At 36.3% G+C, this 18,601-nt stretch overlaps 1 protein-coding gene across 1 annotated transcript in view; it reads left to right on the forward strand.

Annotated features, from left to right (window-relative positions):
* The first annotated feature begins 1,374 nt into the window (after nucleotides 1–1,374).
* LOC129768484 (uncharacterized) overlaps nucleotides 1,375–18,601 on the forward strand; it is a 425,523-nt gene continuing 408,296 nt past the window's right edge. Inside the window, exon 1 of the mRNA XM_055770172.1 lies at nucleotides 1,375–2,476. The gene's annotated coding sequence lies outside the window, so the exon portion shown is untranslated. The remainder of the gene's footprint in view (nucleotides 2,477–18,601) is intronic.

The following is an 18,601-nucleotide window of genomic DNA, read 5'->3' on the forward strand; positions in this document are numbered from 1 at the left end:
TACATTAGCTGAATATGAATCTTTCGCTTTGCGTTGTCCGTATGATCCTGCTGTTTCATGATGCATGGAGAGGTCGGTATGCATATGTTAGAGGCAAAGAAGAAAATAAGCTTTCTGCACTGAAAGCGTATATGATAGCTTTGCTTGCATGCTGGTGTGCAATGAAGTGCGAGCCGATGCAGAGTTGTTTCGTTCTCTTTTGTGTCGTGATTTGCAGCACATAACAATAATAGAATACCGCTGGGGGAAATGTTTCCTGAAAGATCATATTTGAACGAACGAAAGCGATTTTTTCAATGAGTGGATCATTTGGCAAACACTGCCTAGTTGAAAAAAAAATAAAGTTACAACATTTATACCATACGAGCGTCGTCTTTAGACGACATGAGAGTGATACTGCACATCGATCACACCAGCGCGTGTGCATACTTTTCGGCGCAGTGTTCCGTACAGCGGTAGCACTCCGGCGGAGCACACGGCCGTATTGAAAGGGTTAAATCCGGGAAATTTGAAGAAAAAATCGGACAAATTTAAACGAATTTGCTAAGCTAAGCTAAGTTATGACCCAAAGATAGAGACGATGTAGAGAAATCGATCAAATCACTTACACCCCTTTCATTCTAAGCCCCTCATTTCATACAAAAAAAAAAAAAACAATTTACTCATCATTTTACTCGCTGTGCCATCTGGTTGTAAATCTAACGTAAATTTGTCCATTGAGGCTGTCTTTAAAATGAAAGAATCCTAGCACCTCAGGTGCTTTTTTCAAATGCAAAATAATTCGCTTTTTTCTCCGGATTAGAATGAATTTGAGTAATTTACTATCAAATACTAGATATGAATGAAATGAACACAATCACATGGCTGTCACTCACCGCGCTCAGAAAGGATGTTTCCCCCTTTGGAGCCGTATTAGCCTCTCTTCATCGTTGGATGCTCTCTGTTTTTGTACAACAGGCCAGTAACAGACCACGCGTCTTACAATTCTGTTGATGTAACACGGAAAGGTAACCATCGTCGTTTCATCGATTCTCGTTACCATGTTGTTTTTGCTCCCAGTCTCTCTCGTGAAAGCTCTGTTAGCACAGTACCCAATATTTTCCTGGGTGGCAAGGGTGGATTCGTTCCGGGATCCCACCGAGACCATGAGCTAACAGACCAAGGAAATATACGATAACAAACCGATCGCTCTCGTTTTCTCTTTCTCTCTCTCGCGCGCGCTGGTGGGGCCAATTTCCACCCAGCCATGGACTCGTTCATTACACCACATTCAGCAGGACACAAGTGTGAAGAGAAATAAGCAGGATGTTGATGGAAAGGATTCTCCAGTCCTGACAGGATTTACCGCTGTTTTAGTTTCGTCGAGCGTTCCGAGGCAGCCAGACGTGGTTCAGCCTCTGAGGAAATTTCAGGTCGGAATCGAACTAGTGGATTCTTGGATACCATAGCTGTAATTGGCTCATACTGAACACTGACCTTTAGTGCTGTGAGTTCAAGTTAGTCGAATTGGAGCTTCGCATGGTTAGAAGAATAACGTTACAGATCTGATCCGCTGGGAAGTGTGAAGAAATTTGCATACAATCTGAGTGGAAGCTTGCTCCTCCGGGTAGCATGGCTTGAATTCAGTTAAACTGGAGGAGGAACAAGTAGTTGGATAAGAAGCGGAAAACGATGCTGGTGAAGAATAAACTATGAAGCGCTGCGCCTGCAACTGACACATGATGCTGGAGCATAATACATGTTACATGTGTATAGTGAAGAATGGAAACAATTGCCACTAGGAGAGTTTGTTTTTTTCTTATGATTTATTATCCTCGATACCGTGCGGAATGCTGCGAGTGTCGTTAAAGGGAAGATAGTGTGGTGGATCAGATGTGAATACTTACTACATATTTGCAAAACGGGAATCGTTGATGACAAATTTCTGCGAGTCCGCTGCCCGGGTGATTGCGAAACCGGACCTTAGGATAATGTGAAAACGGGGTGGATGAATATGTAAATACATTTGAGCCTGGGAGCATTTGTTCGGGTGGTGAGCCAGTTGTGGTGGGCGGTGTTCATAGGTGTGAGATTTCGCTTCCCATTGAAGTCTCTGTGGAATCCCTTCGCACATATTTTGCTGGATTGGTGAAGCGCCATATCTCATCGTGGACCGTAGAGAAGTGATCGTTCGTTCGTCAGTGTTGCTGTTTCCGGTAAAGTGCGGTACATTTCGGTGCAGCAAAAAATGCTAAATTTGTGTCCAGTTCATCTTTCCATGCAAATGGCATAAGAGGAATGTATTCTGTATCAATTTGACTTGTATTTTCGACGGACCATCTATTGGTGTATAGTAAACAAGTTTGTGAACGTACTGAATGTGAAGAATTAATAATTTCTGAAATCAACGTTCCAATTGGTGATTGATCATGTTAAATTCTTAAACTTTAACGTATTGATAACGATACCGTATTGATAAGCAGCCCATTCGGATCACGTATGTATTTTTTAAATTATAGTAATATATGGAATTGATAGTTTTGTAATTATTTTTCCTCTATGCTCAATCAGTGAACAATCATTCTCAATTGAATGGAATGACATGTCATGGACGATTCACAACACTTATGGAACGATTGTAATTTTACCATTCGTTAGGATGTATTGATAAAACTATTGGGAAAGCCACATTAAACAACTTTGTTTCAACTATTTGAACTTTTTCATTTTCAAATGAAAAAAAAAATTTTTTTTTTGTTCTATCAAATACAGTGAAAATAATCGGGTGTTAGCTCTGTTTCATCATGTTTGGACTTGCTGCCTTTTTTAGTGGCGGTATGAGATGTTTGAGCAGAATCCACCGCTCGATCTTTGTGGAATAAGAAGACTGGAAAAAATCATAGCGATATCTCGAAATACTCTACTACATTTACACCCAGAGAAACAAATTTATTATACAGGTTTCACAAATAACATTGTTTTAGTTTTATGAATAATTTGCATGGGAGCTAATTTTATGAAGGTTTTGAATGGATTCTAGCTGTTTTTTTTTGGTGAAAATAGTTTTCATTAAATCATAGAAAAAATGTCACTGGAATTATGGTTCATCGTTAGTCGCTACTTTTCCCGGAAACGGAAAAACGATTCACCTATCGGTTCTATTCCAGTATCCTAATGCAACGTTTCCGGACACTTAAGCGCTTACGATGATAGCGTCAACTTCTAGAAAAAAAATTACATATCATAGCACGAACAGTTGTCGTTTCTATAGAATTGGAAGGCATTCATGTAAGTTATGAAACACAGAATTCCACAAAATCTCGTTATATTTGTTCAAATTATGTAAATTTCTTCATTGTGTCGTGATTTGAAATCCGGACACTTTTTTACTCATGATTCGAATTTCGGACACTTTTGCTTTGAATTCCGGACACATTTTGTCAGTAGCATTTTTTAGAGAGAAATTAGTTATTGATTTTTGTAGAGCTTATCACTTAATTGTTATTCCATTATAATCTTAAACCAAACATTAATAATAACGGAAGTTATGAATTTTCCCGACTAACAATTCCCCATCAGTGCTTGCTTATCACTAGAACTACCGACATTTCTTATATACCTATTTCTACCAAACCGGTCATTTTGACCGGTGTGATGTTCAGCTGTCAAAATATAAAAATTCGAAAAAAAAATTACAGAGAATAAAATATATTTCATTCTAATATTGCTAGTACATGATAAATACATCTATTTGCATAAAATATAGTATTTTAATTTGTATTTTTATTTAGACATAAAAGACAAAAAAGTTAGAGAAACAGAGTGCAAAGTCAATCACTTTGCGATTTTTGAAATGCTGTAACTTCTTGAAAAATCAACCTAGGAAGATGGGATGCATATCATTTTGAAGCACTTCCTGGTTTTGGAATATGTTATGAACATATTTTTATCTGGGTGTATGTAGATGTATTGTACAAAAATATCAGGAAGTAATAAAAAATCGATTCCTTTCTGTCTTTTCAAACTTTTTGTAGGCTAACACAACTTTTTGCTAACCAACTCAATAACAAATCCTTAACCTTATTAAACAGCTTTCATTTAATTTCTATAACATTCATGTAGGACTTTTACATGCAAAGATGTTTTTGTTTGAATGAAAAGTTACACTTTAATCTTTGATGATACATAATTCAATAAATGATTATCACATCGCAAACGGAGAGGTGGTTTTGAAAACTCCAATAAATTCCGTATAAAGTTAATTTGTTGCTTTGACGAAAAACAATATTTAATTTTTTTGTATCGATTTTAAAAAAGTGTCAAAATAACGTTTTTATACTATTTTAGAAAATCTTCTGTAATTTTGCAAATATTGCAGTAAGTTGCAATGTTAGCAGTTAAATTTAAGCATAGTGTATCCCCTAAACTCCTGTGAACATTTCATATTTATACGCTCAGCCGTTTTTTCTAACCGATCGATCATAGTTTGGAGTAAATTAGATCAACACTTCATCGCACACTGTACCAAAATTACAAAATGCTATGCGTACCCTTCAAATGAACGATTCGTAACTTCCGTTCTCATGCGTTTGTGGGTATGACAATTGTAAGAAGTGATCATTTTTGGCCGCGCTCGTCGATGAATCAGTCGAATCGTCTAGTTTGTTTGATGTGTTTGTTCACCTTGTTGATTGAAAGCATCGGTATTCTTCTGCTCCGCCTTTATCTTCAAAAATTGTTTCACGGCTAAACTAGTATTACATAAGCAATGTATGTTTTCAACTGCAACCATCAAATTCAATTCAGTAATTGCAAGATTTTCAAATGGGCCTCTTCCAAACAACACAACCAAATCTAAACATTGAACTTATATCCAGGGATGCTGGATGACTGTTTTGAATATATTAACACGACATGAAAAGGGTCTTCACATATTGAACGAAAATGAGTAACTCAAAACAACTATTTTATTGGAAATACGTATATATAGATTTAAAACTTTTCTTGATAAATCGTTCATTAGGTGAACAAACATTGCCTCTCATAAATTCATAATAACAAAACGTCTGAGTGATAAAACCATATGCTCGAGAAAAAATATCAATGAAACCAAAAGATATATGAAAGTTATTCCTTTTTGTTATGTTTTTTTTATATTTTGGCACTGAGAATGTGTATCGATTGATCAATTTTAAAACTGTTTGTTGTTTTGCTCAAAACAAAAATAATTCTTCTCGTCTGACATCACTGATCATACCGAGAAAAAGTGACTGAAGTCTCTCCAGTCTACCAATTAAAAAATTTCAATGTAACTCGTGTACTGGAATAGGATACAGAAGTGACAGTGACAGTGACAGAAGCCGAGACGAGACGAGACGAATTGCCCGTCTCGTTTTCTGGAATAGGGCCCTTATACTTACGTATTTTCACATATACACACACTCTACCCCTCCAATTATGCTGTTGAGAATGCTGTTTATTTATATCCTTCCTGGAGTGCATTCAGCTTTTTGTGCAGATAGTTCCATCATGAGAAATTGTAGCTATGTTGACGGTCATTCTCATCCAAAGATGACGACAGTATCAACATTCTTCTTAGTCTACGTAAATTGATTCTCTTTACTATTGCTCTCTGAGGAAACAAACATTTTTTCTTATGATTGATCATCTATATTTCAGATACTGGTCAAATTTCAGAATTTACTTTCATAAATATCTCGATCGATATCAGCAAAGTCTTGGGGGGTCTCCGTAGCCACATTGGTTGCGCGTTCGCTTAGTAAGTGATCGATCGTGAGTTCAAAACTCAGGGCCCTCATTGACCATCTTTGTGTTGTTACAGAATAACTACGTCCACGCAACAATCATCAGCGATGGAGATCAATCCACGGTCGAAATAAGATCGATTCATCCATACAACTGCTCTGATCTTGCAAGACACATCGGACTGCTGTTCTATAAATAACTCAACAATGATCAATCAACTGTCTCCGCTGTCCGGTCTAACTAGGATAATGGAAGAACAGAAGAAAACTCTTACGCCTAAATGGCTACTGTGTAAATGTGTACCATATGCAATGGTATAGAAGGGAATACTCTAACGCCGAAAATGGCAACTGTGTAATGTGCTAATTATAGATATGATAAACATGTGACATGTACACGATTAAAATTTGGCCCTGTTACAGCTAAAATGCTGGCTGAGCCTAAATTAAAACAAAAGGGATAAAAAAAATCAGCAAAGTCTTCTCTTGAGTCTTTTACGTCCTCTGAAACATTTTTGCATTTTTGGGTTAAGTTTTATAACTAGATAAAAATATATATTTGGAATATTTTTATTTTTTCCCCTCAATATAATACAAATATACACAACTTACCTATACTGAAAACTACTATAACTGTATTTTTTTAAATCAACCCAATATTGTTCACAATATTGTGAATATTTCAACTGACCTAATTTCAACATTACCTATTTATACCGTATACAACAACTGTCAATGAGAAAATAAAATTGCATCAGTCACTCATTTTGGTAGTTCGTCATGTGTTGTACAAAAGCTGCTTTGCAGTTGAATAAACGTTTTCAAATCGTTTCTCTGGCATATTACCCAGGTAAACATCGATGGTTGTACAAAAGCTTCGATTTGGTCTAAATAAGCTTTTATAGTTCGTATAGTTCAGCATATTGTCTTATTGAGCACTCAATACCATTGTTCGACCATCATTCAACTGACTAGTTTAATAACAGCTAATGATTGTTTGTTGGTTTATTTTATGATTATTATTTTATGCACATATTCTTAAGCAATCCTTTCAAAAAAATTTCGTCACTTTTTTGGTCCATCGGGGTTTAAAGTCATCTTCTGAATGTGCTTTTCATTTCGGGCCTGGGTTTGTGAAACATACAATTTTTTTTTTTAAATATTTTTGACATTTTTTTGTCAATAGCTAGGTACAATGCTTGACATTACATTAAATTGATACAATATTAACTATCAGTCACATTAATTCAACATGCAAAAGATGTTATGGTTTTGGTATGAATGTTAAGAAAAAGTGATCGGATTCAAAAGCATTACGGTACCGATTAATTTTTTTGGCTTCTGAGATTTTTGTTCCCAGAATGTAAGCACTAAGTTTTTGTGTTTCTTAATCAATTTTCACTATTAGATGTGCAAGTAAAGGGTGTGTCACATCAAATTGCATCACGGAAAAAACGCTGTAGAAATTCGCCCAGTAGACCGATCCTTTTGAAAATTTTAGACAGTAAAATAAAAACTATTAAACAACTTTTGGCATTTTCTTTTTATTCATACTTCGAGCCCAAGCCCGTATGCTCGCACCTTCCTTTTTACACCGTCCATAAGGTTCTGTACAACGTCAGGTTGTAGTTGTTTTTTAACATAAATCCATTTTCTCTTGAAGTCCGCCTCCGATTTGACAACTTTTGGGTTCTTCCGGAGGGCCTGCTTCATAATCGCCCAATATTTCTCTATTGGGCGAAGCTCCGGCGCGTTGGGCGGGTTCATTTCCTTTGGCACGAAGGTGACCCCGTTGGCTTCGTACCACTCCAACACGTCCTTTGAATAGTGGCACGAAGCGAGATCCGGCCAGAAGATGGTCGGGCCCTCGTGCTGCTTCAATAGTAGTAGTAAGCGCTTCTGTAGGCACTCCTTAAGGTAAACCTGCCCGTTTACCGTGCCGGTCATATCGAAGGGGGCGCTCCGCTTTCCGCAAGAGCAGATCGCTTGCCACACCATGTACTTTTTGGCAAACTTGGATAGTTTCTGCTTGCGAATCTCCTCCGGAACGCTGAATTTGTCCTCTGCGGAGAAGAACAACAGGCCCGGCAGCTGACGAAAATCCGCTTTGACGTAGGTTTCGTCGTCCATTACCAGGCAATGCGGCTTCGTCAGCATTTCGGTATACAGCTTCCGGGCTCGCGTCTTCCCCACCACCCGAGTGGTTAGCGTCAAAACCTAACATGCCGGGGGTTCGGGTTCGATTCCCGTTCTGGTCGGGGGAATTTTTCGTAAAAAGAACTTTCCTCCGACTTGCACTGTAGTCACGCGTATTCTAGAGCTTGCCACTCAGAATGCATTCAAGGCGTGTTATTTGGCATAGAAATCTCAACTAAGTACTAGTAAAAATGACGCAAGTAATATTACGTTGAGACGGCGAAGTTCCTCTAGGAACGTTGGTGCCATTTAAGAAGAAGAAGAAGATACATTCGGTCGCATGTGATTAACAACCATTACCATACCATGAACATTAACCAATGTTCCACCAGTAACAATTATTCTACTTTCCATAACCACAAAAATCCACCACTGGCAACGCATAATAAAAACAACTCCAATGTGTACGTTTGATGTAAGTTTGAAGTATTTTCCGCCAGATGGTATGAAAAACGACGCGATGCCTCCAGCGACCAAAATTTCACCGCTGTTAGCGGTATCTTCCGTAGTATCGGGCAAAGACTCCATGCATTATAAAAGAAAAATCTTGTCTATTTGCTAGCTGGATCGAGACTGAAATTTGCAATCGCGAATGGCTTATTTATACTCAATAAGTTGAAAACAGGTGGATCCTATCTCGACATTGTCCGTTGAATAAATGCTGCATTCGTTTTCTGAATAATTTAAGCGCCTGTTTGCAATGGTGTTGGGGAAATGTTTACAATTATCGTTAATTAAAACTGTTTACGGACTAGGGATTCGTAATTTATAACATATCAAACAAATCATAGCAACGAAACGAAAAAAGTTTATAACGTTAACATTATTTCGTTAGAACTTGACCTGTTTTCTTATTTGGCACCCTTACCGAGCGACGTAGTCCTTGGCGAAGTTTTTCTAGGAGCGTTATGGCCATTGAAGAAACGAACAAGATTTAAATAATATTTTTATGATTTTTATTTATATAATATCACTGTGAAATTTTGGTTGAAATACCTCGAAAGCAGATTTATTTGAATCAGTACCAGATAAAAAATGAATCTTCGGTGTAGTCATCTGTGAACTACTCATAGATGAACGCAAACTGAATATGACGTTTGCTCGGAGGATTAGTTAACGCAGATAGACTTCCTTTGAAATCAAATTAGTTATTAAATCAGTCTACATCTAGCACTTTGAAATGTGTACATTTCCTTCTGGGCATTTATCGCAGCGGTTTCCTCTGATGTTGGTGGCATCACTTTGTGTGCTGTAAAATTGCTTTCGGAGTGAGCCGGTAATTTCCCCCGGTCTGTTCGGTTCATTTAAATCCTGCTCGCGTAAAGACATGTAATGAGTCCAAATTCATCATTGAGTAAACCAATTTCAATTTATAGTTATTACCAAACTAAAGGTTGTTTCATACCTTGTTATCGTAACATCATGAAACGTTCTGAGTTGCTCATACAGGTTCGCGAATTCAGATGAATTCGTCAGTCTGAAAGCGACGCGAATGTTTCGCAATTTTTTTTTCATTACATGAAAATCAGGGTTTACATTAAAAAAGCATAAAGAAGGCGACTACAATTTAGGACATAAAAACCCAATGTCGCGACATATATCGTTGAAGCTACGTTGTTGGAAAAACTTTCGAAAATTTTAACCATCTTAGAAACGTTCGTATATAAAGTCGTGTTGAACATAGATTTGGTATTCAAGTGGAATTTATTTAATACACATTCAGTTCAAATGAATCGTGTAGCATCTTTTGATACTTGAATTATATTTTTTCTTCCTATAGAATTTTGAATTTCACACTTTTATAATCAATCGAAAGCAGCAAAGTCACAAATATTTTCACGTTTTAATAATTTACCTTACAGTTATGCTGAATTATTTCTAAAGTTGGGATGTAGTTCTCAAGACCCACATCGGGTGCTGTTCCAGACAAGGATAGCTACCGACGAGACAACAAAGGAATAAATTTTATTTTTTATGAAATATTGTTTTGTGGATATAAGCTAATTAGACTAAAGTTAATAAGTTATGTAATTATAATCTATTTAGACTTAGTTGCAGTAAAGATGCAGATTTTTTATTCACTTGAGCCTAATTAAATAAATAAAGGAAAAAAATGTACTTGAAAAAATCGGTTGAGCATAATGTTTGTCAAATTTTGCATCGTAATCCTTCGGCGTAAATCCTTCGAACGAGGATTTCTCAGATATTTTCACTGGATTCATATTCGGAGACGATCTGGCTATTCAGCAAATCCATTTACTGGCACTTGATCCACTGTTCCTTGCTTGTATGAATAGCGGCGTTATCTTTACTTTGTGAAAATATCGTCAAAAATGATTTACTTTTGACGATTTTTTTTAACAAAGAAAGGTAACACAGAGCACTCCAGAACCCGGATGAAGTCCTTGGTATCCATTTTGAAGGAGGTGAAAGCGATCTTGAGCTTTCCAGCTGCACCAAATCTAGTCAATATCATGCGCCACGCCATCAAAGTGCTGAGTGAAGAAATATGTATTGTTCCTCCATCCGTAAATCACGTCAGCATCCGGTGAAACCATCATCGGTTTTTTTTGACGTAGGATTACGTATTTCGGGAACATATTGGGGGTACAAATTGAAAAACGACAATCGATCGCAATGTGAAAAATGTCCAATTTTAAACGATCATTGCACAGTCATTTCATGACGGATTGATATGATTTTTGCGTCAATCTATTTTGACGCTCAATAACATTTTTTTTTATTTGAATAAAATAATATATGTAATGAAACTAACTATCGAACAATTGATAAATCTCAACTGTTATTCAAACGGAAATACCACGTTCTGAGTGGTCGAAATTGAAGATACAAGCTTCCTCTTGTACTCACAATTATTGCTCGGTCATTTTCTGATGACCGATATTTTATGAAAAATATAATGGATTTGGGAAGTTTCCCATCAATCATTTTGAGCACTCCATAATAATTCATTGCAGTGAAAATGAATAAAAAAATGAATAAAATTATTTATATTTTTTTGTGTTCATTTTCACCCAAGGAAAATTCATGCGGCGAGAAAAATTAGAAAAGTGATGGAATATTCGAAAAAGAGATTTTCCTTATGCTGTACATATCTTTCTGTTGTCGTTTTATTTGAATTTGAAAGCAGACGCTTTCCCTTGACGATTGAAAGTGCCCTATTCATTATCATTTGAATGGGCTTTATGTCGCTTTCAGTTTCTAAGTGAAAGGACTATAACTGCTTTCAATTAAAAGTTTCATTCGATTTCATTATATATGAATTGATATATGAAAAATATAATGGATGAAATATATAATGATGGTATATAAATGTTTTTAAATGACAGTCGGTTTCGTTAGCAATGGGATTATATTCCAGATATATTTATTTTCATTTGCCACTTCGTGGAAACAGATTCAAAAGGTGTTGTGAGTTTCGCGTGTAAGGTTTGATTTAGTTTCGTCTCTTTTGCCTCGTTTAATACATTCGTACAGAAGATCCATACAAATGGAACACAAATGTCTGCATAACTCGATGGTTGGTTGAAATGTGTGTAATATTTTTATTTGTCTAAACATGACAATTGAATTCCCAAATGTTCCACAATTACATCTTAATAAGGGTTTTTAGTCCATTTCATGTTTGCGCTAACGAAATCGATCTTTGTTCGAAAGTGGAAATGGGCTTTCAGGTGAAAAAAATGCACTCCGATATCTTCTGTCGTGTCGGACAAAACATTAGGACCATTGCTCAAGCAAAAAAAGAAAGTGACAAAACTCATGAAAAAAAATGAAATCCAGCAACTATAATAATTTATTTTTTTTATTTTAAAATTTTGAAACTACTGGACGCCGAAGGAAAACGACCGCGAAGGATGACAATCATAAAGCGAGCCTCCAAGAAAGATCCATTCAAGGCCTCGCCATAACCGTTAAAAAGTAGTTCCAGGATAACAAAGTCGACGTCATGGAGTGGCCAGCACAATCACCGGATCCCCGTTTTACTCTCAGCAAAAAAAAAAATCTGTTCCGTATACACCCAGGTTTTTACGTGTTTTTAAGTGGTTTTTCCTGGGTTTTCTAATTAAATTTAAAAAAATTTAAAAAAACGCCAATATCACATCTTTTTCTCAGCTCACATATCTCCCTCATGCCCCTTAAGAGCTAGTAGTGCTTTTGACGGAACTTGTGACGGAAGTGCGGATTTTCCAATTACGACGGTTTTTCACGGTTTATCGCTCGCTTAAAAAATCCTGTGTGTATACTTATGAGGTTCAATTTAGTATTATAATGTAGAATAACATTATCGTGCATTGGTATGATGGCACCAGTGGTTGTGTGGAACAACCTTACAGTCCAGCCGGTTCAATCCCTGCTTGGTTGTTTTTTTTTTTCGGTACAGCTGACATTCAGTTTGAGAGAATAAGAAGTCTGATTCATACATACAAGCATTTTAACGCTATCGGATGATTACAGTTATTGAAGTTGGTATTTGGCTTAGGGCGAGTCTCGTGGATAGTATTTTCCAAGATGGATTGTATAACAAGATTTGGATTTATAAACTCATTTGTTATCTATCCATGACAACATTCCTGAGCCACACTTTTTGTATAATTGACTTTGTGCTCGATGAATTTATCAAACATATTTGTGGCAAAATCCGCTAACAGTTCGTCAAGGTACGTTCTTTTTTTGCACTGGGCTTTCATTTTTAGTGTATTACTATGGAACATGCAAAACAAAATCACACACAGAACAGTAATATCCCCACTTAACTCTCTACCGCCCAAGTTTTTTATTTATCTAAAAAAAACTACTCCACTTTTATCTCGAATTTCCGACTTTCAACAAAAAATACTTCTAGCAGAAAGCTGCCAGCATAAAAACAGTGTGTATGTGTGATAGATGAAAATATTCTAAAGACGTTCTAGTGGGGGTGAACATTGAAAATAATGTCTGAATAATTTCAAAAGAGAATCCGCGAAGCCCATCTAAAGGCGGGCTTGGGCTGTAGAGGATTAAAACAAGCGTATCAAAATTCTTGCAGTCTTTTCGAAACATAGTTTTTTTTTCTAGAAGGATTAGTATTTATGAAGCAAAATATGGATCCTGCAGTTGGCAGTTCAACGTGTAGGGGAGATGGGGGTAAGACGGACATGTTAAGAAAAACTTTAATTGTATCTTTGGAAACTCATGTTTTCACAAATTTAAAAGCAGTTTCTTACTGGTTTTCGAAATAACTGGCCAAATGTTTTATAAAAATGTGTTTTTTCATGTATTTTACTGAAATTAAAACAAGCCGAAAAGTAGAACATTTTCATCGATGCGGGTATAATGGACATGTAGTGAGGGGGATATGGACAGGTTCATAATATACGAAGCGTAGATGTTTATCGCTCGCGAGAGGAATAATTTCATTCTCTCTCAGTGTTTGTGCGTCCAGTAACTGAAATAGAACAAAAAGAGAAAGCAATATAAAAAAGAGTTGAATATTCTTCCCTTCACTTTCCATCATGCATTGGATGTGATTACGGATGTGACTGCCATGTTCAATTATTTCAATAATTTAAATTTACCACTTACGAATGAATATACATTTCCGTACATATCTAATATCGCTTTTCTGTCAACTCACAAACCGAAATATAACTATCAGCGAATTCAATTTTGCAATCAAAATGCTTAATATCGTAGCCGCAAAAGTTAGGTCCACACGCGGAATCATGTTCGATTTTCAGTTTTTGTTTCTCTATTCCACTTTTGATCAGTATTCATTGTCATGAGATGTTTTAAATATTATAGAATAGCATGTAGAAAAGTTTCCCATCAACAGAAATTTGAAATTCATAATGCAACTATACAAATCAACCACCTGTCAATTATACCCCCACTGTCCATCTTACCCGAGGCTCTCCTATACGGAATTGTAACCTTAATTTTGGAGAGCACATATAGTGAATTGCTTCTTAAGGAAACCAAATATACTTCTCTTCCTTAACATGATTATTCGATTAACACTATTGGTTTCATGTGTATTCACATTCAAGCTTCGAAATTGGCGAACCTTGTATAATTGAAAATAACAAACTGATTACGTAATGAAAATACCTGCCCCAAAAAATGGTATCGATTGTGCAACTCAAATATTTTTTTCTGAAATTGGATTACCTTTATTTTAGCGAGAACAGAAATCGATTCGTTCCGAGATCTCCCGTGTGCACCTGTATAGAATTCTGCGTTTTTGCACAGACGTCCATTTACATAAACCTCTGGAGCCAACATCGTCTGATGCTTCCAAGCTTTTAATCGGATTACCATTCTGGCTAAAATCTAGCCATAAAAGAACGGCCGTTCTATCAGTTATGTTTCAACCGGGTACGACACTTGAAACTGAAGGCTGTTGAGTCACTAGAATTGGCTGACAGAAAAATGAAACATTTTCTATTCTGAATGAATAGTAAAGAACTGACTTGTTTTCGCAATTGTTGATGTTTTTTTGTGTAAACGCTATTAAATCAACATTAATTTTCACTCCCACTGCGTCAAATTTAGAGACAAGCTATAAACGGCCAAGCAAATGGTTTGTCCTGCGTGGTTGTGGTCAGTTTTTTTTTCTTGATATACTCCCACAACATGCCACCTACCAGAAATGTGTCGTTCTTGAACTTGCTCATCGCAGCAGCGAGGCTCAAATGGGCAAGAAAAAAATGTTTGTCCTCCTACTCCCTTCGATTAGTGAGAACATATTAGGTCTAGAAGAAAAATGGTAGTTTTGGCCACCCGTAGTAAACAACAAGCCGTGATTACTTCGTGCGTCCTCCCATCGGTGGTGGACCCAATAGACAACAAATAGAATAAATATTAATGGCCATTATTTATGAGTTACTTTATCTTCTGGTCCCAGCGATAGAAAAACCGGACATATGTTTACGTTTGCAAATAGTTGAGCCAGCACAAATTCTCCCTTCTGAGCTGCCCTTAGTAGTGGCATGAATATTATTGTGTGGATATACCAGTCTCCTATTTCATGGGAAGTTTTTTTTCCCTAGCATTTGTTAGAGCTAGTGAAAATCTGTTGTTACATATTTACTTTCTGTGTTATTCATTTATGTTGAAATATATGCAAGAATATATTCCCAAATAGTGTTTCCATATGAATAGGAAAAACTATAAAGATATAATATAAATAACATGTATTCTAGATATCAGAAAAAGTATCGTGACGACATATTTTACATATGAACGTAACATTACGGAAGGGTTTTAGTTTTTTTTTCATTTTTGAGAATGGGATGTTGCTTTCTATAAGAACATTTTCGTAAGGAATCAGCTTGGTAAAAGAACTGTTGTTCGTTTACCAGATAACATACTTTTTGATTTGTACTGATTTGTATTGATTTGTATGATCCAAAATTCGCACCATACAATGACTCGTTAACGGAGCATTGGCATCTCTTTGGATTCCAGTCGGCTCCAATTGTTGTGTTAATTAAAAGACCCAAAAACCGTTCTTGAAATTTGATCGATTGTTATATCTGAGTCACTTAAGTTTTGCTCCAGAAGATTCGTCTTGAGAAGCCTGAATTCGTTATTCAAGCCTTGTTTATTACCTGCTTCGACGAATTGAGGAATTTGGTTTGGTAGGTTTGGTAGCTTGACGATGTTGTGAGGGTTTATCAAGGCCGCAGTTTTGATAACCGGATCGCTGAAATCAAATCGCTTTGAAATCTGTTTCATGAGTTCAATATAGAAGTCATGGAAAAACGATTTCCGAGGTCAGCTTCCTAGCTGCATCCAATTCTTTTTCAGCTTTTTCTGCATCGATACCAACGTAAACATCCTCAGGCTTCTTCAAAAAGTCTTCACATTATGTTTCACATCATGGTCAGCATCAGCGAATCGTTGCACGTAGCTCTCCAAACATAAGTTACCCAACCTGATCAACAATCTCATTTTTGTCTCATCATGAAGTCCGCAAGATTGAGAACTTTCTGATTGAAAAGTGCAATTGACTTTATGGATGGGCGGCAGAACAAAGTATACGAGCAGCATCATCGGTTTAGTCATAGGATCGTTTAACATTTTCATCGCCCCGTCTCCCAGATCTGGGTGACACTTTTCTCGATCAATTTAAATAGGAATTTTTAACGGCTTGACTAGTAGAACACAGTTATTTATGAAAAATGCAAATCCAAAAAGGCCGCCAGCACGCCGCAGTTTTGTGTTTGAATATAAACATGATTTTTTCGTACCTATGTTTGAAAATGTGACATGTTTGTATTCGTAGTATGTTTGGACATACGATGTTTAATCCTAATGTTTCACATGATGTTCGAACATGGTGTACAGTTTCTCTTGCATTTTCAACCCAAGCACCGGCAGTGCGTAGAGCAGAAGAAGCGAATCGGACACCACACCACCACCACTCAACGCGTGGTGTGTTGGAAAAAAAACTTTCCTATCATGACAATGGGTGCTTCGTCTAAAATATTAGGCAAATTAAATAAACCTCTTTATTGTTCTCAACAAAATAAACGACGATTGATATCAGAGTTCTTCACAATTGATATCATTATTTAGTGCACGCCTCAATTTATATATTGAATTCATGTAACATTCGCTATTATTAGCTATTTGAACAAGTACTAAAATTGAATAGAGCGTGGCGGAGATGTTTAGTTACCCACAACAAATTTTGATTACAATATTTCTATAATTTTAATCGAATATAAAGTACCAGAATTATTCAGCAGTGACATGTTAGGCGGGACGCTAACCACTCGACCACGGGAGTAACAATTTTGGCTGGATCTTTGAACATTTACAAATGGCTTATACTGCTTGTTCGCGACGAACGTGACCCGAACTATAAAACGAGCGAAGAAGAGGAGAAGAAAAGATTATGCAATCGCATACACACACAGCATATGTAGTGTAATGTAAGTGTAGCTTTTAGTTTTTTCATTCATTCAGTTTGTGATAACATCGAGAAATTAATGGTGTGTTTTAGCCGTTGAAATTTCTCTGCTGGTTTTGCTGTGTGTCACTGGAGGTTGCATCAAAAATTATTTATTGGGTATTTATTTATTTGGCCAGCATTTGTACGACATCGCCCGCTGTGCAGTCGGTTCTCCAGATTTCAATTGGCAATATGAACGCAAAAAAAAAATCTCATAGAAAGCTTCTTTCTATTCAGAGAATGTTTTCTTTGCACGAAACCAAAGACTATTGAATCAGACTTGCAAAATGTGCATGAACTCATAGCCTCTTAGTTAGTGCAATTTTTGTAATGCGAACTAAATTTCAAGTTTGTTTCTGTGAAAAAGTATTCTACGAAGAAATGTTTTGGGATGAACAATTTCTTTCCATGCATGAAAAGAAATAAAACGAAAGCAATGAATACTGCGACATCGGATTATATGTTTGTACATGATGTTCTTGAATTATAAACATCGTGTCTGTTTCCACATATTTATGTTTGTGAATCATTGTTCGTGTTTGGGATAAACATTCAACACTAGCGAAAATCATGTTCGAGTTCAAACAAAAACATGGAATTTTCACATCGCGTGGACATGTATAAGTGTTTTTCGGAAGACTGAATATTGGTATCAAATGAAAAGGCTTGACTCTAAGAAAACATTAGATCATGAAAAATCCAAATTCAAAATGGCCAATTATTTTTATTCACACAACTCCCTATAGAGCAATTCCACACCAAATCAGCCAGCTGCTGACCCGACACTCTGCGATTTTTTCGAAACTTGGCACAAATGATGGAAACTAACTAAAATCACAATTTTCATTACTATATGACCAATTTAAATTACGACTGATGTTTTAAAAGGGCGTTATTAAAATGATTGATCTTTCTTTCAAAAAATTGTGACTCAAAAACTAGATGTCTGATTAAAGTATGATGTTCGGCAAAGTTATTGCTAAATCAATGAACCGTTTGAGAAAAATCACATTTTGAATGTACTGCTAAAAATTCATTCTCAAAAATTAAATTTAATATTAAAAACTTGTATATCTTTATGTCGTCTATAGTAAGTTCTTGTAACATATCATCCTGGTCTTTACTTGCATATTGTTCCGCAATATCTGAATCGGAACTCGATGAGATAATACTCGAAACTTTTCTTCTAACGCTTCCCACTATTTCGTCGTCACTATTTCCCTTGCTACAGATTTGCACATGTGCGTCTAAGAAAAAAAATCTTTTTGGAATAAACAGGGGCTTATCTGAGTTGCGCAACTATTATTCTCATTCTCAGAAAAAGAAACTTGCAACTTGCTTCTTCTTTTAGCTTTGTATCTACCAAGCACAAAGAACAATGAAAACGAATCACGCAAACAGTCTGAATTGCCAAATGTGATATAGTTTAGGACGATCATTTTCTCACAAAAGTGACATATGTTCTTGGTATGAATTATTCCCAGAATCTTCGCAATCGATTGAACAGAATATTCCATATTATCTAATAAAATTGTAATTATTCATCGTCATCAAATATAGTATATAAAGGGTGTTCGGATCAAAAAGTGGTCAAACTTAATTGCGTGTAAATCGATTATTTGTTTATTAAAAAAAGACGGGTGGGTAATGTCGGGGACATAACCGGAGTGACGTAGGACTATAACAAAGGGGACAGCTT

This window comes from Toxorhynchites rutilus, chromosome 2 (assembly GCF_029784135.1).
Source record: "Toxorhynchites rutilus septentrionalis strain SRP chromosome 2, ASM2978413v1, whole genome shotgun sequence".
Lineage (NCBI taxonomy): Eukaryota > Metazoa > Arthropoda > Insecta > Diptera > Culicidae > Toxorhynchites > Toxorhynchites rutilus.